Source organism: Crocodylus porosus, unplaced genomic scaffold (genome assembly GCF_001723895.1).
Source record: "Crocodylus porosus isolate Cpor-Errol unplaced genomic scaffold, CroPor_comp1, whole genome shotgun sequence".
In the NCBI taxonomy this organism is placed as follows: Eukaryota; Metazoa; Chordata; order Crocodylia; family Crocodylidae; genus Crocodylus; species Crocodylus porosus.
Window position 1 is genome coordinate 47,137,385 of NW_017728918.1, and position 26,758 is coordinate 47,164,142.

General features: G+C 42.3%; 1 protein-coding gene and 1 long non-coding RNA gene across 2 annotated transcripts in view; one reads left to right on the forward strand and one right to left on the reverse strand.

Moving 5' to 3' along the window:
• Positions 1 to 15,695, forward strand: part of LOC109311761 — a 25,486-nt gene extending 9,791 nt beyond the window's left edge. Inside the window, exon 3 of the long non-coding RNA XR_002101605.1 lies at positions 15,453 to 15,695. This is a non-coding gene — a long non-coding RNA (uncharacterized LOC109311761). The remainder of the gene's footprint in view (positions 1 to 15,452) is intronic.
• Positions 1 to 26,758, reverse strand: part of KHDRBS2 (KH RNA binding domain containing, signal transduction associated 2) — a 739,858-nt gene that overhangs the window by 5,577 nt on the left and 707,523 nt on the right. The window contains exons 11-12 of the mRNA XM_019537588.1: positions 19,139 to 19,197; positions 18,119 to 18,223 (exon numbers count right to left, since the gene is read on the reverse strand). The gene's annotated coding sequence lies outside the window, so the exon portion shown is untranslated. The remainder of the gene's footprint in view (positions 1 to 18,118; positions 18,224 to 19,138; positions 19,198 to 26,758) is intronic.

A 26,758-nucleotide genomic window follows, 5' to 3' on the forward strand; every position in this document is an offset into this window, starting at 1 on the left:
GCCCATGTTCATCTTGGCATCAATAGTGATTCCAAGATCCTTTTCTGCCCCTGCACTGACAAGAAGGGAGTTCCCCAGCCTGTAGATATGGTGCTGGTTCTTCCTTCTCAGCCAGAGCACCTTGCACTTGTTAGTGTTGAATCCTATCCTGTTCTCATTTGCCCACCCTGTAACCTGTCTAGGTCTGATTGCAGCCTATTTCTCCTGTCTCGCATGCCCACATCCTCCCACATCTTAGTGTCATCAGCAAATTTGAACGGGGTGCTTTTTATCCCTTGGTCCAAGTCACTGATGAAGATGTTGAACAGTGCAGGCCCAAGGACCAAGCCCTGGGGGACCCCACTGCCCATATCCCTCCAGGTTGAAAATGACCCATCCACCACCACTGTCTGAGCAGATGAGGGGGAAGTGATGAAAGAGGCTTTTTTCAAACAGTTGGGTGGCCAAAGTTTCCCAATCACAGGCCCTGTTTCTCAAGGGGGACTTCAGTCACCCTGACATCTGCTGGGAGGCCAATATACCAGTGTGCAGGCAATCCAGAAATTTTTTGGAGATTGGAGAGGGAGGAGTCCAGGAGGGCAGGCTGTACTTTAAAGAAGCCTTACTGAGAGTGCAGCCACAAACCACCCTGGTGTGCAGGAAGACTAGCAAATATGGCGGAGGACCAGGTTGGCTTAGCAGGGAATCTTCAGTAAACTAAGTCACAAAAAAGGAAGCTTATAAGAAGTGGAAACTTGGACAAATAACCAGGGAGGAGTATAAGAGTACTGCTTAGGCATGCAGGGATGAAGTCAGGAAGGCCAAAGTGCAATTGGAGTTGCAACTTGCAAGGGATGTGAAGGGGAACAAGAACATTTCTATATGTCAGTAGCAAGAGGAGGATCAGGGAAAGTGTGGGTCCATTACTGAATGGGGGAGGCAGCCTTGTGACAGAGGATGCATAAAAGGCTGAAGCACTCAATGATGTTTTCACTTCAATCTTCACAAGGTCAGCTCCCAGACATTGGGCAGCACAGTCTGGGGTGGAGGTGAGCAGCCCTCATTAGTGAAAGAACAAGCTAGGGACTATTTAGAAAAGCTGGACAAGTCCACGGGGCCAGACGCAATGCACCCAAGGGTGCTGAGGGAGTTGGCTGATGTGATTGCAGAGTCACTGGCCATCATCTTTGAAAACTCATTGTCATGAGGAGAGGTCCCAGATGATTGGAAAAGGGCAAACAGTGCCCATATTTAAGAAAGTGAAAAAAGGAGGTTCCAAGGAACTACAGACCAGTCAGCCTTACCTCAGTCCCTGGAAAAATGGAGCAGATCCTCAAGGAATCCACTACAAAGCATTTGGAGGAGAAAAACATGATTAGAAACAGTCAGCAAGGGTTCACCAAGGGAAGTCAAGCCTGATCAATCTTCCTTCTATGATGAGGTGACTGACTCTGTGGATGCGGGGTGACTGGTGCATGTGTTGTACCTTGATTTTAGCAAGGCTTTTGATACAGTCTCCCACAACATTCTCACAGGCAAGCTAAGCAAGTGTGGGCTAGATGAATGGACTGTAAGGTGGATAGAAAACTGGCTGTAGCATCGGGCTCAGAGAGTACTGCTACTGACTGTAGTATCAATGGCTCAATTTCTAGTTGGCAGCCTGTATCAAGTGGAGTACCCCAGGGGTTGGTTTTGTTCAATGTCTTCATCCTGGGCCCAGTTTTAGTAACGTCTTCTTCATCAATGACCTGGAAGATGGCTAAAATTGCACCCTCAGCAAGTTTGCAGATGACTGGAAACTGTGGGGAGTAGTAGATACTCTGGAGGGCAGGGATAGGATTCAGAGTGACCTAATCGTAGAGAAATTGGAGGATTGGGCCAAAAGGAATCTCATGAAGTTCAACAAGGACAAGTGCAAAGTCCTGCATATGGGACAGAACAATCCCATGCCCCAGTACAGGCTGGGGGCTGATTCGCTGGGCAGAAGCTCTCCAGAAAATGACCTGGGGATAAGCAGAGAATAAGCCAAATATGAGCCAATGGTATGAACTTGTTGCCAAGAAGGCTAACAGCATATGTGGCTGCATTGGTAGTTGTGTTGCCAGTAGGTCAAAGGAAGTGACCCCTTGTATTCAGCAATGGTAAGGCCACATCTGAAGAAGTATGTTCAGTAGTAGGCCCCCCACTACAGAAAGGATGTGGACAAATTGGAGAGTCAAACAGAAGGCAACAAAAATGGCAAGGGGGCTGGGGTGCATGACTTATGAGGACAGATTGAGGGAACTGGGCTTATTTAGTTCAGAGAAGAGAAGAGTGAGAGGGGATTTAATAGCAGCCTTCAACTAACTGAAGTAGGGTTCAAAAGAGGATGGAGATGGACTGTTCTCAGTGGCAGCAGATGACAGAACAAGGAGCAACGGTCTCAAGTAGCAGCAAGGGAAGTTTATGTTAGATATTAGGAAAAACTTTCTCACTAGTAGGGTAGTAAAATACTGGAGCAGGTTACTCAGGGTGGTGGTGGAATCTCCATCCTTGGAAGTTTTCAAGACTTGGCTAGACAAAGCTTTGGCTGGGATGATCAAGTTGGCAATGGTCCTGCTGTGAGCAGTCGGTTGGACTAGGTGACAACCTGAGCTCCTTTCCAACCTTAATTTTCTATGATTCTATCTGAATAACAATGGCATTGATTGTCTATTGTTTGCATTTCAAAAGAAGAGGAAGTTCTATGGCAAAAGAGACTAGTATTGTTACTAAATACAATCAAAGCCAGGTTTGTGGAGAATCTTTGCACATACAGCTATAGGTATATGAAAGCTCCCAGATATGAGAGCCAATATTGTTTTAAAAACTAAGCACACTTGTGTTTTTTTGTGATAACCTCAATACAAAATATTATCTATCTCCTACTCTCAAACATCTAATATCTATGCTTATATCATTGACAGCAAAAGATTTATTAAAGATGCTCAACCCAGTATGGGCATGTGTCACCATAGCACTTTGTTAGACCTTAATACTCCATCCAATTAATATGGGCTAAATTAATCATGGCTGGATTAAGGCATGAATATGCTAAAATAACTGTCTGGGTCTGCAGATAACTTTGAAATGATAGCTCAGAGAAGGGTGAACATAAATAAACCTAAATAGAATGTTAATTCCAAGACCAAAGCTATGCGGAAGGCGAAATAAAGAACAAAGGACTTGAGGGGGAAGGAGTGAAAGAGTGCAACGTTCTCTATTCATCTATACAGATATATGCTCTGTGGTGCTTCTATATGTGCACTTTATTGCGGAGATAATTAGCTCAACAGTAAAGCACCACTGTCTACATGTACTCATGTATTAGAGCACAGTAAATTAACTCTGCTGTAGGATAGTTTTGTCTGGGAAAAGTACTGTCCTACAGTTGTGTGGTGAAACATGTGTCTAGATGATGACTGGGGCTGGCTGGGGCATGAGGGTGCTACAGTGCAGGGGCTTCCTGCCAGCTAGTTCCACACTGGACCATCTTTGTGCCCAAGCCAGCTCCTCCACAGCACATTGAGCTGGGGTGGAGCAGCTCTGGGCTGGCATGCTGACCTCCCGGGCCTCTGCCAGCTAGGGATGCTGCACCCCAGCTCAACATGCTGTGGTCCCCAGCACACGTATAAATGCTGCAACTAGGAACAATAAACTCCAGTGCAAACTGTGCTGGAGTTTATTGCTACATGCTAATTGCATGTGCCGATGCACCATGTTTCTAGACAGTTAGCTCTTGCTAGTCTAGAGTCAGGCAGAAGGTAGAGCAGGTTGGCACCTTAGAGACTACCTAGTTCAGAGAAGCGTAACCTTACAGGTGACAGCCTACTTCATCAGATGCTATGAAGGGACTGATGGAAAGCAGGGTTCTATATGTAGAGTAAATGCAGGAAGTAGGAAGTAGGGAGCCACCTAAGTCACAGGGTCTCTCGTGGCCCACTCACGGCACACAGAGCCAGTCTCACAGGAATTTCATGGCAGACATGCCCCTCACCAATGATTGGTGGAGTGACCCCAGCAGCCCTGCCTGTTGCCACTGATTGGCAGAGGGTGCCTTCATTCAGTCTACATCACTACTCCCCTTTTTTGGTTGATTTCGCAGGAAAGTGTGGACAATGCTGTTTTCCCTGGTTTCCACGAAATCTGTGAAATTGTGATTTTGGTAGGTCCCTAGTATAACCTGGTCTCTCCAAAGTGACCCTTGGTTTTCATTAAAGAATGGTGAGTCCTGCCACCTTCCACTTAAATTGGGCATTGGCAAATGGCCCAAGCATATGTAGGTGGAGTGACACAAAATGGGGATTTTGTTGTGGATTGCCTTAATCTGGCCCTGAGAATGTCGATGAAAAATATATTAAAGGCCCTGTTTTCAGTTGCATAGGCATTCCCATAGAATTTAACTGGACTTGTGAATACTCTACCTCTGCAAGACATAACTTAAATATCCAGAAAAATAAGACTTTTTTATGCATGTGTATTCTGTTTTCCATTTCCTAGAACACACCCAACCACATGCGCAGGCATGCACACACACTGCTATCTACTTTTATGTTACCTTTAGAGATATATCTCTGTATAACAACTTCAGATTTTTTTCCAGTTCAGTGGGAATAAAGTAACTTAACATGAACTGTCAGGAAACACATAAAATATTTGGAAGTAAAATGATAAAACTGAGGATAAAATATACTACTACACTATAGCACTGTACCAAGCCAATTCTAGCCTCAAGGTTGAAGTCATAATAAAATAGGTTTTGTTATTATTTCCTGAGACCTTTTAGGTATGAGTAAGGGCGCAAAAAAATTAGATTCACCCAGACCATACCACTGTATGGATTATTTCAGAGTATGAACATCAAAAATCATAACCATTGGAAATATCTCTTTTCACTCTTGAAGGCACTGAATTCATGCCCAACAGCTGAAATTTACACAGTTCATTATTTAATGACAGCAGTAACCATTTTGCTTTATTCGCAGGTTAAAATGTCATCACATAAAAGTGCTCTATCAGTATATTTTGAAAGGGAAATAGGTTACTGTTGCTGCTACAGGTCAGAGTATTTTTCATGCTGCCTAGGATTTTGGATTGCTTGGAAGAGTGCAGAAGTGAAAGAGCAAATTATATTTGCACAAGCTAAAATAATGATTTTTATCCTTTGAAAATGACATGACCGAGATATGTTGCACTGAGTAGCAGTGAGAGTCACTTTTAAAAATGTTCCTTTTCTTCTACATGACATGGAATCTGTTCCTGGACTCCATGTTTCTGTACTGGCACAAAGTGAAAATAAGAGCGTGTGAAAAAAATGTAAACATCAGTGATCATCTTCATACTGACTTGTTTTGTTTTAAAGTTTTTTTTATTTACAATTTGATTGAAAGCATTAATTTGATTCTTTTAACCAAACCTGCTTGGCTGATATCTGTGTAACTGAATCTGATTAATAATTTTCTAATAGAAGAGGTTTTTGTTGGAAAGCAAAGACTTATGGAAACCAAAATGTTTCGTGGAAATGTATAAGTTACAGTGAACTCCTGCTAAAACATTGGTACGTTTCCTACAGAAAACTGCCTGATTTCCTGCCTGGAGAGCTTATGGGGACAGTAACAAGGTAGAACAGTAAGGTCAGGTCTGTGAAAAAAAATTAAACTTTAGGCCTGGATTCAGCTAAATACAGGAGTATATTAAGTGGTCACATTGACTTTCGTAAAACTACTCACATACCTAGTCTTATTTGTTTTCTTAAGTGGATCAGGTTTCCTATGTTGGAACATTTAAGGCAAATCTTGCAATAATTCTTAATGTTTACCAACTTGTGATGCAGTCTGATCTCAGCTGTATCTTAACTGCATGATATTCAGTAGTAGCCAAACCTAACAAAGTCAGTGACAGGCTCCCCACTGATTTCAATGTCCTCTGGATCAGTCTTTAGGATGCTGAACCTGCAAATTACCAGACATAAGACTTACTATTGTGATTAGCCATATTACTTTGCAGTACAGTCTAGAGAACAGGAACAAGGCAGATACTGCAGAGAAAATACAGGGCTGAAGGTCAACAGCGAAGTACTTACTTTTCAGGGGGGTTGTTAATCCAAACATTTGTGTTTCTGATTTCCTTTAAACTGAGATCAGGATTATGGCTCAACTGGCTCTGATTTGTTTACATTTTAGATACATGGTACATCTAGTACATATGAAAGTCTGGAAATAATTTCTCCTGCTCTCTATAAATTTTTGGGAAGTGTGCTAATTTCACTGAATGAACCAAAAATCAGGAAGGTTATGTTGATATAGAGACTGTATTTTAGAGAACACTGCTGAAACTTCTCAATTGATATTTTGTATTAAATTATAATCTATGTTTGTTCCATACAGATTTTAGAGACCAATCTTATAAAATTTACTAGTCCAAGAGGTTCCCCTAGAACCAGTTAGCATTTCTCACGTGATTGAGGCTCTGCCTAATTTTTTAAAACTCTTTAATCATGAATATATATGAACTTTCTGTTCAAAACCCAGAACCCAGAACTTGCTTCCTGGGCAAATGCACTAATCATTCAGTAACTGAGGCTAAAACATGGGACGACCCTCTTCCCAGTTTTCCTAGATTTTACACTCTAGACATTCATGTGATTGTGAATGTAGTCTATGTGTGCTTGCTCACATATCTACAGTGCAGAGGCAGGGCTCAAAATGCCCATTTAGGTGCACAAAAGGAAACAGAATTATACCCAAAGTATCTGTTACTAGCCACTATCAGTGACAGGTTGCTGGAAGAAATGACAACTGTCTTGTTCTGACATGAAATTTGCTATGCTCTTAGTGTTTCACATCCAATCTGGAGGTCTAGCTCTCAGTGCCATAGTCTCACCTCCTTAGAGTATTGCCTGCTGTCCAGAAGCATCTCCCTGTTAATTACTAGGAAATTACTTAATTCTACCAAACCTTGCATACTCCTCTGCCCTTAACTACCTTGATAAGCCCTGCAATCAGGACACAACAGCTGTACTCCACTAAGGAGATGGTTAACCCTAGCAACACCCTCTGAATGGTCTCATGGTGAAAGGTCTGTGAACCTCGTCATGATTCTAATGTTCAGACAGGCTCTATACGTTGCATTTACATAGGTTATTATGGTTGATCAATTTGTTGTTTGTATTAATTATTGGAAGAAAGATTTGTACACTTCCAGTATCCATCAGAGCTTTGTTTTTTTTCAACATCTACTAGGCAACACTGTCCAGAGTCCTGGCACTTAATCCTTACAGACATAACTTTAGATTTGTATCCTGGGCCTCCAGAGTTTGGTTGTGTGTGCTATTAACTAGAAATTGGTTCATCTGACATTCTTCTTTTAGTCCCAAAAGTACCTTTGACATTTAGGTTGAGGAAATTCTTACTGTATGCAAAATCTTTAATAGGTATTTAAGTTTTGCTGTTCCAAGCAGTGATGCCTACTCTTTACTCCTCAGTTCTTAATTCTTTGGTCAGGTCTTTACACTAACAGCCTCAAAAACCAGATTGTTACTATTTCACTGTCATGATCTAGTCTCATGTAGCATAAGCACTGGCTCCCAGTTTTAGAGTATTTCTTCCTATATGATTCTTATCTGGGTATACTGGTAGATCTGAACCACAGTTCATAGCTGTATCAAAGGTTCACCTGGCCTTCTTAGTGTCATTACATATTGTGGACATTCTTCCATGTGCTCCTGGGTTGGTGGTGGGGGGGTGCTTTAATTAGAGTGGCTCTGAGAGCTGCTCTAATTAGAACTCCCAGAGCATCTCATGTATCAGTGTCCCTGTGCTTCAAAATGGTGGCAGGGTCACTTTAACTACAGCTCATCAAATGAGTTTTAGTTAAAGTGCCCCCACCACCATTTTCAAGTGCAGGGACACTGATACATGAGATGTGGAGGCTAATTAGCACATTCCAGCAGACCTGATTAATCTTACTGCTGCAGCCACCATTTGGAGGTTCATGTAAGGGTTGTTTTCACACTGATTGGAAGGTCACAACCTCTCAGCCTCCAAATACTCAGCTGAAAATACGCCCTTTCATATTGTTTCTTCCCACCTAACAAGCGACACTGCAGCTGCAATTGGAGTTTCTTCTCTTACCCTTCCTTTACTAATCACTTACAAATCACAGGATAATTCATAGAACAGATCTCCTGGAAGAACGTGTGTGGTAAGAAAAACCACAATCGATTTCCTAACTGAGAATGAGAAGGCAGTGGCAGGGGTACAGAAAGGACATTTAGGTGGGAGAAAAGAAAGTTGAGCAGGGAATGGAGAATTTTTAAGCTGTGGTGGGGTAGAGTGACAATAGTAATTTACATTGGGAACCCATTTACATAATGTTAAACAAAATGAAACATCACTTACACTGCTAACTTCGTTAGTCAACTCTCACATTCTTGCCATTTTCCCAAAGCAGTAATATAGTTTTCACACTCATCATTTCATGAAACTTTGACAACATAGATTTTTGGTCATAGCCAATAGAACTCAAGGATTTTCAGTGACAATCAGTATTTCACAGAGCTCATGTATCTAGGAGGGCCTGAAAAATAGAAATAGAGTCTTCTTCTTAATTATCTGAGTTCAGATAGACTTATTTGGATTTATTTCTTTCCATTTCTTCTGGCATACAATGTTTTCATAAAGGTAGCTGAAAACAGAGATTTTCATTCCAAATCCAATATTCAACTCTCAGTGGTAAAGAGTCTGCTGAAGAAGATTGGAAAAAAGAGATGGAGAGTTATCCCCAAAAGACAGTGTAAAAAAAGAAATCAAAAGGCTGAAGAAAAATTCTGTATGACCAAAGGCATCACCAAAATGGACTGGAAAGTAGAAAGAAAGAATTCATAGATGACGGGCAGCAGTCATTAAATGCAGTAATGAGGAAGGCATGTGCCTCTTCATTCACTGACTGGGAAAGAAAGGCTACTTGCTGGATATAGAAAGTAACAGCTCCATCAGCCCTGGCAAAGTGCTTCTATAAATTGCTGCCTTCTATCAGTCAAGAAGGAATTTCCTACTCTGCCTCAGACATGCTTTCAGGCATATCTTCACACTGCTTCTCAAGCTCTTATTTAACCATTCTGGTAACCACCCAAACACACCTTTCTCCTGATCCTTTTTAAAAAGGTAAAGCCATTGCATTCTGTAGCCTGAACTACTGAAATACTCAGTTGTATTCTCTTGACTGGCTATTTTTTAAGCTGCTTAGGTTTCCAATGCCTGATGGAATCCAACTATCTAAAAGACCAGCCAACCAGCTCTAGCAAGTCAAAGAGGAAAAATAAAACTACACACAGGGAAATCCTAAGGAAAGGACAGCTCACTTTATATTGCCTCTTTCATATTGCTAGCTCCTGCTCTCTGTCTCTATCTGAGGTTCTAGGGCCTCTGGGAATGGACACAGGTGAAAGTACATGTGATTGACTAAGGAAATCAGTGGCTCTTTAGGTTTTCAAAGAGTGCATGAAAGGGTAATCATGAACTTCCTTGGCATTATAATGACTATTTTTGAGGTGCCCTTGCCTAGTGAGTTTGAGGGCCTTCTGACTGAAGGATTATAACAAGTTGCCTCAAAAAATGGAATGTTCTTTATTCCTAAACTCCTAATAAAAAGATTTATACGAGGAGGGAGTGGAGAGCAGTCTTCATAACAGTCTTCATAATAACACGACCTTCGTCTGGTCACCAAACGTATAAAATATCTGTTCTGTATTGTCTATTTCATACCAGGGGACCGCAAGGATATATATTTCACATGAATGTTCAGTGCAACATAAAATAATGCTAAATAATAATGCATGGTAAGTAAGGGGCCTAAAAATCAAACTCAGTGGGTCTCTTGATGCTATTCTTAATTGGAAGCTGGGTTGCGTGAGGCATTACTAGCCAAAATCAAATTATACCTGCCTCTCTTGGTTGTATTGCTTTATGCTCCTGACAGCATGCCATGGCTACCATAGCAAACCAGAAAATGATGCTATTTTGAATTACCTGGGTAAGAGGAAAGGACATAATTTCTGGAAGCCTAATATGGACCTCACCATGGAGATGTATTTATGTGGATTCTTGGGCTAGGTTGCATCCCTATGACACAACTCATAGTAAGGGGCATCTCATGGAAAGAACTGCTGTAGGAGGCATGAATTTGTTGGCTCATAATAGTAGACAATTACTAGCTTTCACTTTCCTGCTCTGGTTCACTTATACTGGCCATCCTGCCCACATTCTCTACAAAAGGAGCAAGAGGTGTTTGGGCACCCATTAACTCCTGCATGCTCTTGTACAAGGTCTGGATAACTTGGGTAGAGACAAAAGTGGGTTCTCTTTGTTATTCCTTTCCATAGACAGATAGCAAAAAGTCCCTGGACACAGAACATATTTGCACCAACATAATTTACAACCATCTTGTACACTGATGTAAATTACACTAGGACCTGGAACAGGAAGACAAGCATCTATTCTAGGGTAGCTATTAATAAAAAGTACCATTAATACTTTGCCACAGGATGGCAGGGAGCAGATTCTAGCATGTTTGCCTAATAAAGGGCTGTCTGACTTCTGAGCAGCTGGAGGCCCCTTGAGGCCTCACCTTCATTCTACAGGCAACATAGACACAGGGCTTGGATGTTCAGTTTCTCCAGGGAGAGACCTTGCTTTCTCAGGAGAAACCACAAGTGTACAGAAGTTCATAAAAGTGGCCGCTCTGGGAGAAAAATAATTCAGGAATAACCTGAATGAAGTGGCTCCCCAGAGAAACTCTTTCAGAAGATAGAACTTCTGTACAGGCAGCCAGTGTGCTTTGTTGCTTCTCTCTCCCAATACCACAGGGGAAGGGAAAGTGTGTGTCAGTCGCAGCCAAGAAGGGAGCAGAGCACACCTCCTCAGTGCTTTGAGCTGCAAAAGCACAATGCTGAAGCATTTAGGGGGCATGTTCTGTTCCTGGCGTATTCCTTCCCTGAATCACACTGTAGCACTTGGGTGAAGGGAAGCATATAAGCATTTTCCCTACCCTGCCTTAGCTAGGCCCAATACAGCAGAGGGGAGGAGAAAGGCTGGAGGAGTCTTTTGTGCATGGCACAGACCCTGCCCCCGTCTTCCTAGATCCTGATGATCCATGTCTGCATTCACTTAAAAACACCCTTGCAAAGTTTTCTGGGCTGTATGGTCTAGGGAGCCCTGGCAGCCCAGTGTCCCCACTGAAGGCTCTTTGCTTCTCTGTCTCAACTTCTGTACAGGTCAGTTTTTATCTCAGGAAAAAAACCCACCCAGGACAGTTATCCTGGATTATTTGAATGTGTGTACAGAGCCACTGTAAGACATCCTTCTGTGTCCTGCCCCATGACACCCCCACCTTTTGTTCGGGCCATGCGTTCTGTAGGACTCCATGGGCTGCACTGAACCACCCCCAAGGTAGTGGGGTCAGGAAGTAGAAACTAGGGTAGGGAAGATCCTGGTATTAAGCAGTAGCAACATTCATAGCTAAGCTGGAGACCCATGGGCCAGATGGTATATGGTGTTATATGTTACATAGGTCATTCACTTGTACTGCACATAGTCTTCTTTCTGCTCTGCCCAACCATGACTCAAACCAAAGAAACTTAGATGCGCATAGATCAATTGTAGGGTTTTTACATTTGTGCTCACAAGAGTATGCTTAGGTATGATATTGAATTGGCCCAATACTCTTCTGATAAAAACTGGATGAAAGTTTTTCAATTCAACAGGCAAACAGCTATCCTGGATAATGCAAACTTATGACACTTAGCCTGGTGTGACTGCTACCTGGGTAGAATTACCGTGACTTTTCCTGGGCTAGGATTATACCAGGTTGTTGAAGTTACAGTGGTAGAGAGCTATATATTATATTGCAATTCCCCTTGTACTCTGGTGAAAAGGCTGCTTACACTGCTGTAAACACATCAAGTATCCAAGCCTAAGTCATAATTTATTCCTCTGGGTACAAGGGAAAATAGGAATAGGAATAGAAGCATCAACTCAGTCACAGTTGCACATAAAAATTCTGCTATCAGAATTCTTTTTTTTACCATCTTGGAGAGGTATAATCAAGAGTACAACTGCAACAGAGGATGAGCTATGAAGACAAAACTGCAAACATCAGTACTGGTCATGAGACAGAAACCCAAAAGAACACAGCTTGACTTCAAGATTTCAGGTTAAGGTTTCAGGCCCAAACCATCTTTACACTTTAAATAGATTAAATCTGAACTGGAGTAATTTAAAAAAAATGAAATTAAATTTTTATTGAGTTACTTCTTATCTAGAACTGTAGTTTAAGGCAAAACTCACTGCTATTTTATAAAGCAATGAGTGAAAGGAAAATCACCCTTGATCTTGCTCAGCAGTACTGCATATTAGGAAGTCCTGAAATACCAAAGCACATGGTTATTTAGCCTAATTATCATGCTAGTAAAGGAGACAGGGTGTGGAGAGGGTTCTTTTGGTTTGCTTTGTTGTTTTGAATATCCAATGACCTGTGAAGCTTGGATAAATGCCACTGCTTTGTTCATTTACTGGAAGGCTTTAGAAACATCTGTGTTTGCTTCTGCAGGAGTGATAACTGCCTGGAGATAGCAAATCTGATGATTATTTCAAACACAGAGGATAAACAATAATGCCTCTGAAGTGACTGGCATACCCTAGCAAAAGATGCAAAGTTACCAGCTGTATCACATTCACTATGAAACTAGAGCAAACTCTAGAAACTAAATTTCACAGGAATAAGAAACTACACAGGGAGCAGCTGAGAAAATGGGATAGTAATTTCCTGTATGAATAGGATTAAGCCCACTTGGTGAAGCATAAAGCCTTGCTAAATGGCACATGAATGTTTTTATAAAGTTTTCTTACCCCTTTCTCCTGTATCTATTTAGGAATATTCACCTCTAAGGAAAGCAATGAAATCATGCGGCTATACTTGTATCTAGCCAGTTCATCAAAAAGTCAGATAATTATAAAGGTACAGACATCTTGTAAAGTATGTATGTCATTATCATTAACAGTTGTGTAAGAAATAATATGGCTAGGGACAGAAGTTACACATAAACCAGTTTAAGTGATCTGAAACTGATTTAAACCTGACAGAAGTTCAGTGCACATAAACCACTTTCAAAATGGCAAAACTAATGTAAAATGAACCTGATTAGATGTAGTATCAGACTCCACTGATCTAGGTCAAACCAGTTTATGGTAATTCTGTCCCAGATTCTTTCCCAATTTAAGTTAACTCACAGTCCATCAGCATCCCAGGATGCTTTGCAGCCCTGTGCTACGTTGTATGCTTCAGCAGAGCAGGCTGGCCCCTCCCATAGCTATCACAGAACTAAGGAACTAAAGCCTCTGCTCCCTGACAGGACAGCACCTGTCAGCCTGGCAGGATGGGGGAGGGCAAGGGAATGAGCCCCCTAGTGTCCCAAACCCCTGGGGAGGGGGCAGGGCTAAACCTTGCTGGGCTGGTGGGGGCTTTTACTTCTCCATGTTGGGAAGACACTGGCTTGGGGGGCTGGTGCCAGGCCAGGCTGGTGCATTCCCTTCCTCACCCCCTTACCTCTCAAAGATGGAGAGGTCTGAGCCCATGTCAGCCTGGTAAGTCAGAGGAGTGAAAAGCTCCTGGTGGAGGCTTCTCTGCGACCCTGGCTGGGGGGGAAATGTCTGCCTGGGCCATTGTGTTCACTCCCTCACCCTATAACTCTCACAGGTGGGGACTGGAGAAGGGGTGGGGCTGGTTTGTGGCAGAGTAAAAGGCCCCCAATGAGGGCTTTCCTTCCCCAATACCAGGTAGACCCTAGCTAGGGGGGTCCAGTCCTCGGCCAGGCCAGAACATTCCCCCTCTACTCCTCCTCATCTCTTAGATTTTTTTCATAGACGTTAGGGCTAGAAGGGACCTCAAAGATCATCAAGTCAACTAGGGTCAAAGGATTGCAGCAAAATAAGCATCCAAGCATTTCTTGAGGTGGGGGGCTGAGGAAGGGGTGGGGCACTGGGCTGCAAGAGAGTGAAAAGCCCATGGTTGGGGCTTCCCCACTCTGCACTGGCCAGACCCCAGTTGGGTAGGCCAGTGCCCAGCTGGCCCAATGTATTTACCCCCTGGCCATTGCCTCTCATAGGTGGGGTCTGGGGAGGGGAGGGGGGCAGGTTGAGCTTATTACAGCACCATAAGATGGGCTGAAGGAGAGCAAAAAACTTCCAGTGTGGTCTTTCCCCTATGCTAGGCAGACCCTGGCTGAGGGGGACCGGTGCCGGGCTGGGTATGTGTGTTCCCCCCATCCCCTCTCACAGGCAGGGGCCCAGGAAGTGGGCAGGGCTAAGCCAACTGGAATCCTGCTAGCCAGATTACAGGGGGTGCATACCCTGCTGGTGGGAGCTTTTCCCACACTTGCCAGCCCCCGGCTGGGGCCTAGGGCTGGGTACTGCATTCCCCCCTCTGCATCCCCCTCTAAGAGGCGGTGGTAGGGACATAGTTTCTGCTGGGCCTCCCCACCCTGCAGCTGACATCAGGGGTGGGGTGGTGTATGTTTACCAGCCAGTTAGGTGTGAGCTGCCACTGGGCTGGGTGAGGAGCCTTAAGCAGCTGGCCATGAGGGGTGGTGCATGTGAGCACCCCCAGACTCCTGCCCCGGGCTAATGCAGGCTTCTGCCTATCTAAGCCATCCAAATGATGAACATCAGTTCAGTTTATTGGTTCAAGCTACACAGTTTAGAAAAACCTACAAAGATTGAACCCATTCTGCCTCAAGCTTTTTGAATGTGTACTTAGCCTATATGTTCATTAAGTTGAAAATACATCCTTGAGATATTTTCTCTGTTCAGAAATGATTAATAATAATTACATCTGGTATACTTTCCACATCCTATTAATGTGCAGCAGAATATAAAGTTCCATTCTAATATAGGTATACATTAAATATATTCTTTTAGCATGTTTATACCTTCTTCTGTTATACACTGATCTCTAACAACTGCATCCATGTTCTGATACCACAAAGAAAAGAAAAAGTACTGTTATTTCCTCAGCTTGAGTCAATTTCAGGATGTTTCAAGGATGTCTAATAGATAGAGACATACTTCATTATATGAATATGAATCTGTGGGACTTATCTTCTTCTTCAAGTGACAACAGAAACTGTTCAAGTGTTTCGTACACTAAAAAGGTTTCAAATCCAATATCTTAAACAGAGTAAGATTAATACCAGACTGTATATGGAGCTACCACAATAGTCTAGCCTTGCTGAATAACAACAGTAGCATGCATAAAAGGAAGAAATTGAACTGTACACTTATAATATTGAATATTGTTTAAAGACAGTACTAGTTTATCAGATCATATCATAGTTTACTCAAAATGTTAGAAGATGACATTAATATATTCAGAAACTAAGCTACAACTATCCTCTTTTTTAGATGATGAAAAATCACATATGAAGTGCTAGAAAATACTGATATAGATAGCCATAGTAAAGTTCACTGTGTTTTAGTTTTTGGGATTTGTAAAATTAACTGATAATCAATTAAGTGAAAAGACATAGGTCAAACCTATGACTCATAATATAATATGAAATCCCAGACAATAGTTTGCTTGGGAAGAAATGACATTTCTGTGCAGTCCAACTTGATTCTTCAGTTCAAGTTGACTTTGCTGCTATTACTCACTCTTAGCCACACCCTCCACAGCCTTGTCTAGATGAGTGAGCACATGCCTGTTGCAGTAGTCTGAGATGCTGCAGGAGGCACACCAGGAAACATAAAGTGTTCCCCACACCGCATATTTGCAGTGCGGACTCTAAATTTGATGCCAGGATATCCCAGTATATAAAAAACAAATATTCAGGAAAAAAGCGGTGCAGGGCATGTTCCTGGAGCATGCTGGAGGCAATCAGAGGCTCGGTCTGTGCCTGCCACATGCTCCTGCTACTCCAGCATGCTGCCTCAGTGTGCTGTGGGAAATAGAAGCAGGGCAAGGCTGCAGCAGTGGCTCAGACCCAGGCTCTGTTCCCAGTAAGTAGGGATGTGGGGGTTGGCGGGATTGTGTGGGGGTGGAGGGGGATTGTGGCTGAGAGGGGAATATGTGGGAGGGGGGGTCCCCTGCCTGCCCCCTCACACGGTGCACAGGCCCCCACCATGTTGGACAGCAGAAGCTAGCAGTGGGCCATCGGGACACTCATGGTCCGGTGCAGGCAAGCCCCCACAGTGGCGCATGGTGTCACCTGAGACCCAGGGCTACATATGGCACATGGAGCCAGTCTGGTCCACTGGGATATACCTTTAGGTGGGACTGGGATGGCTCCTGCTGAGATCCAGGGATCCTGGCACTGCATACAGGATCCATGTGCCATGGGGCTGCACTGGCTCCTACCTCCATAGAGCTGGCTTGGCCCACTGAAACATGGGGCACATGCAGGCAGGAGCCAGGCTGGCTTGATGGCGCACAGCTCCTATGTGTGGTGCCGGAATCCCTAGGTCATGGCAGAAGCCATCCTGATCCTGTTTAAAAGTGTGCATCAGCGGACCAGGCTCGCTTCATATGCAAAGTGCAGCCCCTGAGTCTCAGGCAGCAACGTCCACCACCAGAAGGCTTGACTTGCAGTGGGCCATGAGCACCCGGACAGCCCACTGCTGGATTCTGCCTAATGCTGTAGGGGGTGTGGGCAGGTGGGTGTGTGATGGCCCCTCCACAATTCCCCATGAACCCCTCATACCCACTTGCAACTCCTCACATACCCACTTACAAACCCCACACAGCTGAACCCCCACAATCCACCCACAAGCCCCACGCCCCCAACCAAAACTCCCACCCTGACATACCCCCATCAATCCACCCACAAACCCCTCACATACCCCTGCACCCACCCCACAAGCACATGTGCCTGCATGTGTGAGTGTGACCTACTTGTTCAAACTTCTGCTACTCCATTGACACAAATCAGCATATGTGCTGATTTACTCCAGCAGATAACTTGACCACCTGACTAATGCTATAGTTCACTAGAAGTCACACTAAATACATATCACTAGTTTGAGTAATGCTGACAGATTGGATCAACAGCAAAAATCCTTACATACTAATATCTATAATTTAGATATCAAGGCCTTTACAGGAGAAACCAGGCAGCCGTGTTTCCTACCAAGCATCATGTAGGCCCCAGATGCTCCATAGGTCATTCACTTGTCTATATATAGTTTTCTTTTCTCTCTGCCCCACAAAGTCTCAAACTAAAGAAGCTAACGTGCACATAGATCAAGTGTAGGGCTTTCACTGTGCTCAAAAGAGTGTGGTTAGGGATGAGTGTGTTTGGGTCTCATTATATAGTACTCAGTTCTTATATTCAATTGTATCCAAAACATTGTTTAGAGCACTGGTTCTCAACCTTTTTAGACTCAAGGCACTTAGAGTTAGACTAAAGGCACCCCTCAGAAAATACACACTCTTAATTTTCACTTTTTTTTTTTTACTACAAAAGAATAATAGAGCAATTCTTTGGTTACAAAGAACTCAGAAGATCACAACAAATCAGGATGTTTTTAACACTATCAATTTCTATTTGAAATCTCTGGGTTTATCTTGTGGTTGATAATCACTGGTTTAGAGAAAGAGAGTGTGTGTTGCTGAGTTTAGTTTGATTATATGCTGGAGAGTACAATCACAGAACTAGGGGGCTGGCAAGTACACTGCCAAGATGAATTATAGGCAGTCTGGTCATGACATGAGAAAATGCAGTTATGCAAGTGACTTCAGGTTTCTGAAAAGCAAGATGTTCACTTGATACCAAACAGGCTACAGACATTGCTTCTTAACTCGGGGCTTATGTAAGTACTTGTATATGACAGCAGTCTTCATTTAAAACCATTCAGTCGCCAACACTCCTGGTGGACTCTGGTATTTCTCAGGAGATCCTTATTCAATTATTAATGTATCTACTGCTAATTTTATCATGCAGAGTAGGAATTTATCTTTCCATGTCTAGATCTGAGGGAAGTTTGTAAGAAATATGGAAGTTGTCAGCACATAAGAGTCAACACATTACTGCTATACTGCAGCCATTTATAATGAAACTAAAAAGAGCACTCACTTGTTTGGCATTAATTTAATGTCCCACTTAGCTCCTATCAGACGCAAATAGCTGCTTCATCCGTTTAAGCATTTCTGTTCGTGCACATAATGAAGTGCTCTGTACCTGTCAAGTAAGCAGAATTCATAACTGAAATAAGAAATGGATGAGGAAATTCAGTGTCCTTATTAAAAAATATTAAGCCTCTAGAGGGGCAGTGTCAGATTTATTCTAGCCATTGGTTTTCTATTGTAAGGTTCACCTACATCTCTCTCTTCAGAGAGTTCTGTGAAACAAGGCATGTGTACACGTGTTAGCATGCCAAAAACAGCTCTAAAAGGGATATCAATTCAACTCATGGCACAGTTAACAACAGCTGTATTTGTCAAACATACTCAAAACAAAATAAATTAACCAGTCAACCTCTTGTATTTTTTTTATATTCTGTGTTTTAGAAAAACACAGTTAATTTTAAACAGCATTCTAGTTATGATCATCCTCTCTTGAGGATGTTTTTTATGAGAATGAATGGAGATAATGACTGCCATTAGTCACTGCCATTAGCATAAAACATTAGAAACTACAATATTTATAACAGGCTGTGACATAACAGTCAAAATATGACTTTCTATCATTTGTATATTATTTTTACTACAGCTGGTTGCTATTTTGTAAAGTTAAACTGATATAAGTCTGGTAATGGTATATTTAATAGCATGTTCATCATCAGATCTAATTGTTTTCCACCACAGGGTATGAAGTTTTATGTCCTCTATCAACCCAAAACAAACAGCCATACTGCTTAATGGCTGTTCAATTAATGTTTATGGTGCTACTTTTATACCCTGAGTTATTTGACAAATAAACTCCAAGAAGCAATTTAAGAACCTCCAAAGCTTAATGGGACCCCAACCAGTATTAAAATGACTACGGTTCCTGTGGAACCCCATACTTGTGGATGTGAAATGGAAGACATTTATCAACATTAGAGAATTCTTTGAGGACAGAAGTATTAATACTAAGAGTGAAGGAAAATCAGACCTGTAAGACAGATGGTCGGTGTAACTTCAGTTTAGCTGACTTGAAATTGCTGATCAGACCTGGGTTAAAATGGAGAAGACCTGGTCAACCCAAGTCAAATAAAGGTCAAACTCAGTTCATCACACTGAAGAAGCAAATCATGTAAAGCTGATTTGCCCTTTATAACCTGGATGCTCTCCACCTATTCATAATCCTGTCTCATTTTCAGAAGAGGCTGCGCTGATTAAAAAGAAAAGAACAGTTCAAAGACAGGTTTCTCCTCTGCTGCTTTGGTGCATATTAATTCATCTCTCTCCCTTTTGTACCAAGCCTGCAGAGAGCAATGTAAAATTACCGTAAATATGTTTTCAGCGGAGAGCTGCCATTGTTCTAAATTATGAAAGTAAATGATTTCTGGCCTGTGCTGTTAATTGTATATAGCAGTAATACATTCATCCAGAGCTTCTCATTTTAATTCAGACTCCCTGATCTCTGGCTTCTAATGATGTATTACAAGTCTGTACTTCTCTGACACCTAGGCAATTAATCATTAATATTTCTCAGTCCCCCCAATGCAGCCGGACACAATTAGACAAGAGAGAACCAGACATGAGGGGTGGTGAAAATTTCTTTTCAGAAATTATACATATTTTCATTCCATAAATTCTGCATGACATACACTGCTGCAAATATAGTTTAACAGAACTACTGTTATTGTGCCTTTCCTCCCAGCCTCCCAATGATTTTAGTAGATCAACATGAGGTTTATAAACAGGGAAAAATGTGATAGCAAGTTTAAGGGCTGTCAAGCCTTCTTGACAACTTCCCACCAAGAACGCAGCAGAGAAATGACAAACTTATCACCTGACTGGCTGATGTTTAAAGCTGACTGCTTTTGATTAGGAGGCAATGAGCCTTCCAGTTTGGAGTTCATTTTGTGTTTCATAAGCACCTCTTCACTGAAAATTATGCAGTTGAACTGATTTGAATTTGATTAGTTCAACGCCACAATTTTACAATTTGTAATAAATAAAGGTAGCTTTTATGGTGTCACTACACATTAAGAAACATTTTAGGAGGGTGACAGACTTATTTTTATTTCTCATGGATTATTGCTTGACATTTTAAAAATAATATATTTTAACAATGCCACTTGTATTTTACTTGAATACTTGTCGGACGCTACTCCACATGCATTGATATATGAGTTCTTGTCTGCTTCACTTGGAAGACTGTACAGTAAGCAATAAGATCTACTTAAGATTTGTGTCCTTGACATGTGACTTAACCTCTGTGAGAGGAAGAAAGTCAGTGGTAAGCGTAACAACCCAGTTCTTTAACAGAAAACCCCTGTATTCAATTGTATGCTGTAGTTTTTCTGACTGATTCTTTCAACAACCAGCCCTCCCTAAAAGAACGAGGCCACCACAGGGAAATGTGGGAAGCACTGCATTATTATTTCAATGCTGTCTGACTTCACAAGAAAAAAATCAAATGCTTTGGGAAGCTAGATGCACTTTTATCTTTTGACAGTCTCTCAGTTTTGTGTCCTCTTACATTAATACATAATGTCCATTGATCTGCGCTGAAGTCTTCAATGGTGAACATTTTAGAATACAGTTTTTTCCGATTGGTCAGTTTTGTTGCCATAGAAAGGGATTACATTTCAATCTGAGTGGTGTCAAACTGTTTATAAAACCATTGCGCTCTGTCAAGAAGAGTTAAAAACCATGTAGGGTCAAAATATATGTTAAGATCACTGAGGCAAGCGAGAGTTAAGTGCACAGCATAAAGGCCAAAACAGTTTCTTAGTGTACCTAGATCAGTTGTTCTCAACCTTTTTAGATGCAAGGCGCCCCTCAGAAAAAGCCAGCTCTTAGTCTTCACTCCTTTTTGAGTACAGAAAAATGATACAGCTGTTGCAGAGAACTCAGAAAGACCATATCAGGTCAGCATGTCATTAGCACTGAATTCCTATTTGAAATCTTTGGGTTTATCTTGTGAATCATGTAGATGTTTGCACACTAACAGTGCTAATATTATGTAGCACCCTTAAAAATATCTTGTGACACTCCAGGTACCTGTAGCATCCTTGCTTGAAAATCACTGACCTAGATTACATATCTGTGTCACTTTCCTCACAAAAAGGCTGAGGGCTGCTTCCCATGAAAACAAGTCATGAAAATGGATAAAATAAATAATAAGACAATTCCTCAGACATTACCCCAAAGTTAACTCCACCTGTGAAGGTCTCATGCCAGGCTTGTGCTTTGGTGAGCTTGAAGGGAGGTAGTTCCAAGCTGAGGAGTGACTACTGAGAACAACCTCCCATGTGTTTTTGCCAAGTGAATTTGGTGCCCAGATGGTACATGCCAGACATTTTTCTCACTTGACCTTAGGAATTACAATGGAATATAAGGAAGGAGGCAGTCCAGTAGGTATGTAGGACCTAGGCCATTTAAGGCTTTTTAGGCAAAGACCTATATGGTCCTAATACCATACCATCTGGGTGCCTCATAGTCTTAATACTTATTTTTATCCTCACAAGGCACCTGTGAGGTAAGGGAATATGTGTACATGGGCCAAGAACTTCAAAAACAGAAGTGTTCTGATTTTCAAAAGTTCTGAGGATGTAGCTGAAGTCTGTGCTGGTTGCTCAGCACTTTGGAGAAAGAATCCACTTATTTAAATGCCAAAACATAGGCCTGATTTTAGGCACTTATTTTTGAAAATCTCAGTTAGAGTCAATAAAAATGCTTCCTTCCAAAGCTTAACAGAGGAAAAGGGAAAGAAATAGTGAAACCATTGCGCTACATAAAATATTGATGAATACAGAAGACTTTTATTGTCCAAATATAATTTTTGGGCATGGGTGAAGGAACTGCAAAATGAAGCTTGTAGATGATATGCTTTCAAAGATAGGGACTGTATGTTTGTATAGCATGTATCACAGCAGGGCTCCAGCCATGGCTTTTTTCCAGATAGTAAGCCCTACCTCTTAGTAGAGAGCACCTTTGCTATGGTGCTAACTCTATGGTGCATTTACTATCCATAAGGTGTAGGGACTTTAGTGCAATTCTTCTCTAAAAGGCAAAATGTCTTCCCTGAAATTCCTTTGCTCCTAGGCAGTGAGTAACGTGCTACTAATCTTGAGCAGTAGAAGATTTCCAGTCCATCATACTGGTTCATGTGGTGCATTGAGACAGGTTCCACGCATTTGTGCACTCTCTGGTGCCCATGTTTCAGTCACTTCCTCCAGGAGAAGACCAGCAGGCAAGAAACACCCACTTACTCCCACATTCACTTGGGGCCAGAGCTATAGTAGATGCAGTGGTGCAGCCACCCTGCTTCCCAACCAGGCCTCAGGAGCGACACCAGGGGCTTATATCTTGAAGAAGGTAAGCATCCCTCCCCTTTCCCTTCCCCTTCATGCTCCTAGGCAAGTCCTGTCCCCTCTCCCTCTATCTCCCCTCCCACCACCCCTCTCTCCTGCCAGATGCTGGGACAACACCCAGGGGGTGAGGGGAGCTCCTGCCTGCTCCAGCTGGACTTCCCAGGGGTTGTGCTCAGCCTGGCACTGCAGCTGTGGAGGCTCTGGACAAGTACATTCCCTCTTTCTGCCTGCTCCCCGCAGGGATTCCCTGGTGGCCTGGGAGCAGGAGTGTGGAGGGGGAACATGTTCCCTGGTCACTGCTACTGCAGCCCCTGCACAGTCCAGGTGGAGTGGGCTCCCTTCACCATTCAGGCTGGCATTTGGCAGTGGCAAGCAGGAGAGGAGGGGGAGAGAGAGAGGAAAGGATGGAGAAGAGAGGGTAAGGGAGAGGATGTGCCTCTGAGGAAGGGGAGGAAGGTAGTGGGGGAATTCTTACCTTTGGGACTTTAGTCCTTAGCTGCTGCTCCTGTAGCACCGTCTGCCTGTGCCCATGGGAGGGGAGGAGGGGGAGAAGCCAGGGAGTGGGGCTTGCAACTGCACCTCCCGTTTGCAAATCCTGGATCCATTTCTGGGCAAATGCATGTGGGATCACAAGTCTTCTCCCTACCTCTGCAGATCTGTGTAGACTGGACAATGACTTAGCCCCTCATAAATATTTGCAGTCAGCTTCCTTTTTTCAGCGTATTTTTAATAGGAGTATGGCATTTAGTTTCTTGCAGAACCGAACCCTACGTTTGTTACTATGGTACACAAATATGTATATGCTTCAGGTGGTATCATGCAGATCAATTCTGATTTTTGTCTTGCAGCTACTTACACTGAAAATCCTTTTCACATAAAATTTTCATTACCAAGGGCTCAATCCAAAGGTTCAGGTTCCAAGCATCAGAGCCTATCAAGTGTTAATCTATTATTTATGCAATTTTCCACTTTAGGAAATATACACAAAATTTACAAGGAAAATGTGCATTTTCAGCTCCCTGGAAATAATGCTATCTCTACTTCAGAAGAGTAGTTAAGTGTCCCTCAGTGCAGCAGTGCTTAGCAACATTACCTGGTGCTAGGTGGAAATCATAGAAATGTTACCTACGCTTTGGAAAGGTTTAAGGTTGAAAAGGAATGTCAGCATTGGGAAGTGCTGTATCGGAACATGAGTACATGTTCCATTTTCCTGCTATCTGGTCTACATTTTAGGAATGTTAATCCCTATGACAACACATGCTTTCACATAAAATCCTCCCAGTGCTAAACGGACAGTACTAACAACACATCCATGAGAGGTATACTAGTATTTTCATTGTTACTGATGGAGAAACTAAAATAGAAACTATCCATATGCCTACAGTAGAATTGCTAATGCTAGGGAGATTAGTATTCATGGCCTCTGATACTCAACTTTATATTCATTTGCCAAGGCAATAATGCATCACAAAACTAATTCCACTGAACTTGATGTGACTACTTGCACCAGTGATGATTACCCGTATGAACAATATTACAAGGTTTGGCATATTAAATTCTGAACTAGTTTTGATGTACCTGGGTGCATCTACATGTGCAATTAATGCAACACAATAAACTCTGGTGCTGTTTATAACCTGGAGGAAACTGCTCCCAGGTGCAACATCTACATGTGTGCCTGTAACAGAAGCAATTTGAGCTGGGCAGAGCAGATCCCTAGCTGGCTGTGCTGACTGGATGCAATTTATGCCCATGGTCAGTATTTACACATGCATTTAAATGCAGGAAATTTCTGTGCCTTAAGATATTACTGTCCCTGACAGTACTGTCTTACAGTGGAGTTAATTAATTGACTTCACCCTAATACTGTTTCATTAGTCTACTCTGCAGTAAAACACATGTGTAGATGCACCCTCATAGCACAAATTATAGAATACATTATGCTAACCTTTCTCACATTAAGTATCCCAACCCACAAAGTGTTCTATTGATTTTCATGAGTATATTCAGGTATAAAGCATTATATATGGCCTTGCTCTTAATTACAGATCTGGTTTTGAGAGAAATGAAAATCATATGTCAGTGCCAGTAACTGTTTAGGGGCTGCAGTGTCTAAACAGTTACCTGCTAAATGGAAGCTAACCCTTACCTCAGTTGCAGAAACAGCAATAGCTAGACCCTGATGTCATTTGGAGAAAAAGTGTACCCTAGTTAGTGTTAAATTGCCATGTGATTCTTTCTTATTAAAGCTACAAGGTAAATTTCAAATAAATGTACCCAATACATGGCTACTCAGGGGGCCATGAGCTCTTTCAGTAACCTTCTGTGTCATATTGGGCAAATCACTTCACCTTTTTGCTTCAGTTCCTGGTGTGTAATATAGGAATAATAATATTATTGTATTTACCTGAATCCAAGATAAGTTTTTACCTCCTCCCCGGTCAACTTGGGGGATAAAAGCCTCATCTTGGATTCAGGTACTAGCTGACACAGTCAGTTAGCTACTGTGACTCTGAAGCCAAAGCTGAACAGGTGCCTACCCTGGGTTAGGGTTACTGGTGTTGTAGAAGAGGGGGCACACAGTGGAGGGAGGGCAGGGGAGACCACACAGTGACTGAGGAGCATTCAGGGAAGACCCACAGCATGTGGCTCAAGGGAAGCAAGGGGAGGCTTCACAGCCTATCCCCAATCCACCCTGTTATTGATTACCTTTAGTTCTGGTGGGGAGCAGAGGTTGGGAAGGGCAGGCAGCAGGGGAGGGGAAAAGTGGCTGAGGAGGCAAGGTCTGGGAAGCATGTTTGGAGGGCAACCAAGTATGGGGGTGGGGCAAGTAGCTGCAGGGATAGGCAGCAAAGTGAGCAAATGGCTGGAGAGGGGGCAGGCATAGCTATGAGGGGGCAAAGGGGGCGGGGCTATGTGCTCCTGACCCCCTACTGTTTTCTGTACTGCAGTGGTTGATGGTTTGTAGTTACAATTTTTCATATACAGAATCTACTTAGTGTGGGGCATCTTAAATTGGATAGTCTTGGATTTGGGTAAATATGGTAGTCACCTCAGGAAAATACTTTGATATGTAAAAATGCTAGTGTGGCCCAAAATGTCAATGCGTTTAATTAACCTAATTAATTCTGATATAGAACAATTCTAGGGTGACAGGTGGTTGCTTCTATATGCCCTTACTTTTTGCAATAAGTAGCCTAATTGGTTATGCTAGGGTAAAATCACTTAATTCCCTTAAATCACACAATCACTTAATCCACTCAAATGTGGAGCTCTCATTTAAATTATTTTAAGAAGGAGAAGCTACAGTGGATAAACTATTTGACAAGTTAACTATTTGGAAAAATAGCAGCAGTTAAAAGTTTATAAATTTGAATCTGTCTGTTTTGGGATGCAGTTTTATTTGCAAGATCCAATCCAGAGAGAGTGAGACAGATGCTCAAACATTTATTTTTGTCTTTTCCATTCACTGTGTAGACCTCAAGATTTACTTCTCTCCATACAAGTCCTCTATTGAACATGGACTTCTTCATTTCCTCGAGGGCTTCACTATGACTCATTGCTATAGTATCTGAGTATTGGAAACATTAATGAACGTGTTTTCACAACACCCTGGCATGATAGGGTGAGGTTTCACACATGAGTAACTGAAGTAGAAGGAGATTAAGGCTGATATTTGCAAATGTCTCTCTCAATTTGCATATCTCACTAAATGACCTCAGATTCTAAGGCCTGATTTTTCAGAGTACTTAGCAGTGATTAAATCTAATAACCACTGTTATGGTCAAAACATGACACATCCTCTGATTATTTTATTCTAGGAGAAATTTGATGGACTATTATCTTCATTAACTGCAGAAAGACAGGCCCAAGGCCACAGAATGAGTCAATAGCAGAGTCATCATCAGAACAAGACTTATCAGAGTTCCAACCTTGGGATAAGACCTCCAGAGCACATTGTGTTATTTCTAAAGATGGCACACAGTCCCAGCTTTCTCTGATTTCATGTGTACCTGTGTCTTTTTAGAAAATGATGCCATAAATGTTTAAATCAGGGTAGATAGCCAATACAATCAGTGTATACATGTGAAAAGTTTGGTTTAAGTACAGTCAAACATTTTTGACAGGCAAAAAGTATTGGAATCCAGTTCTCTTAAGCCAGATGAAAGTCATAGTTTCATAGTTGGTAGGGTTGGAAGGGACCTGAGCAGATCATCAAGTCTGACACCCTGCCATGGCAGGAAAGA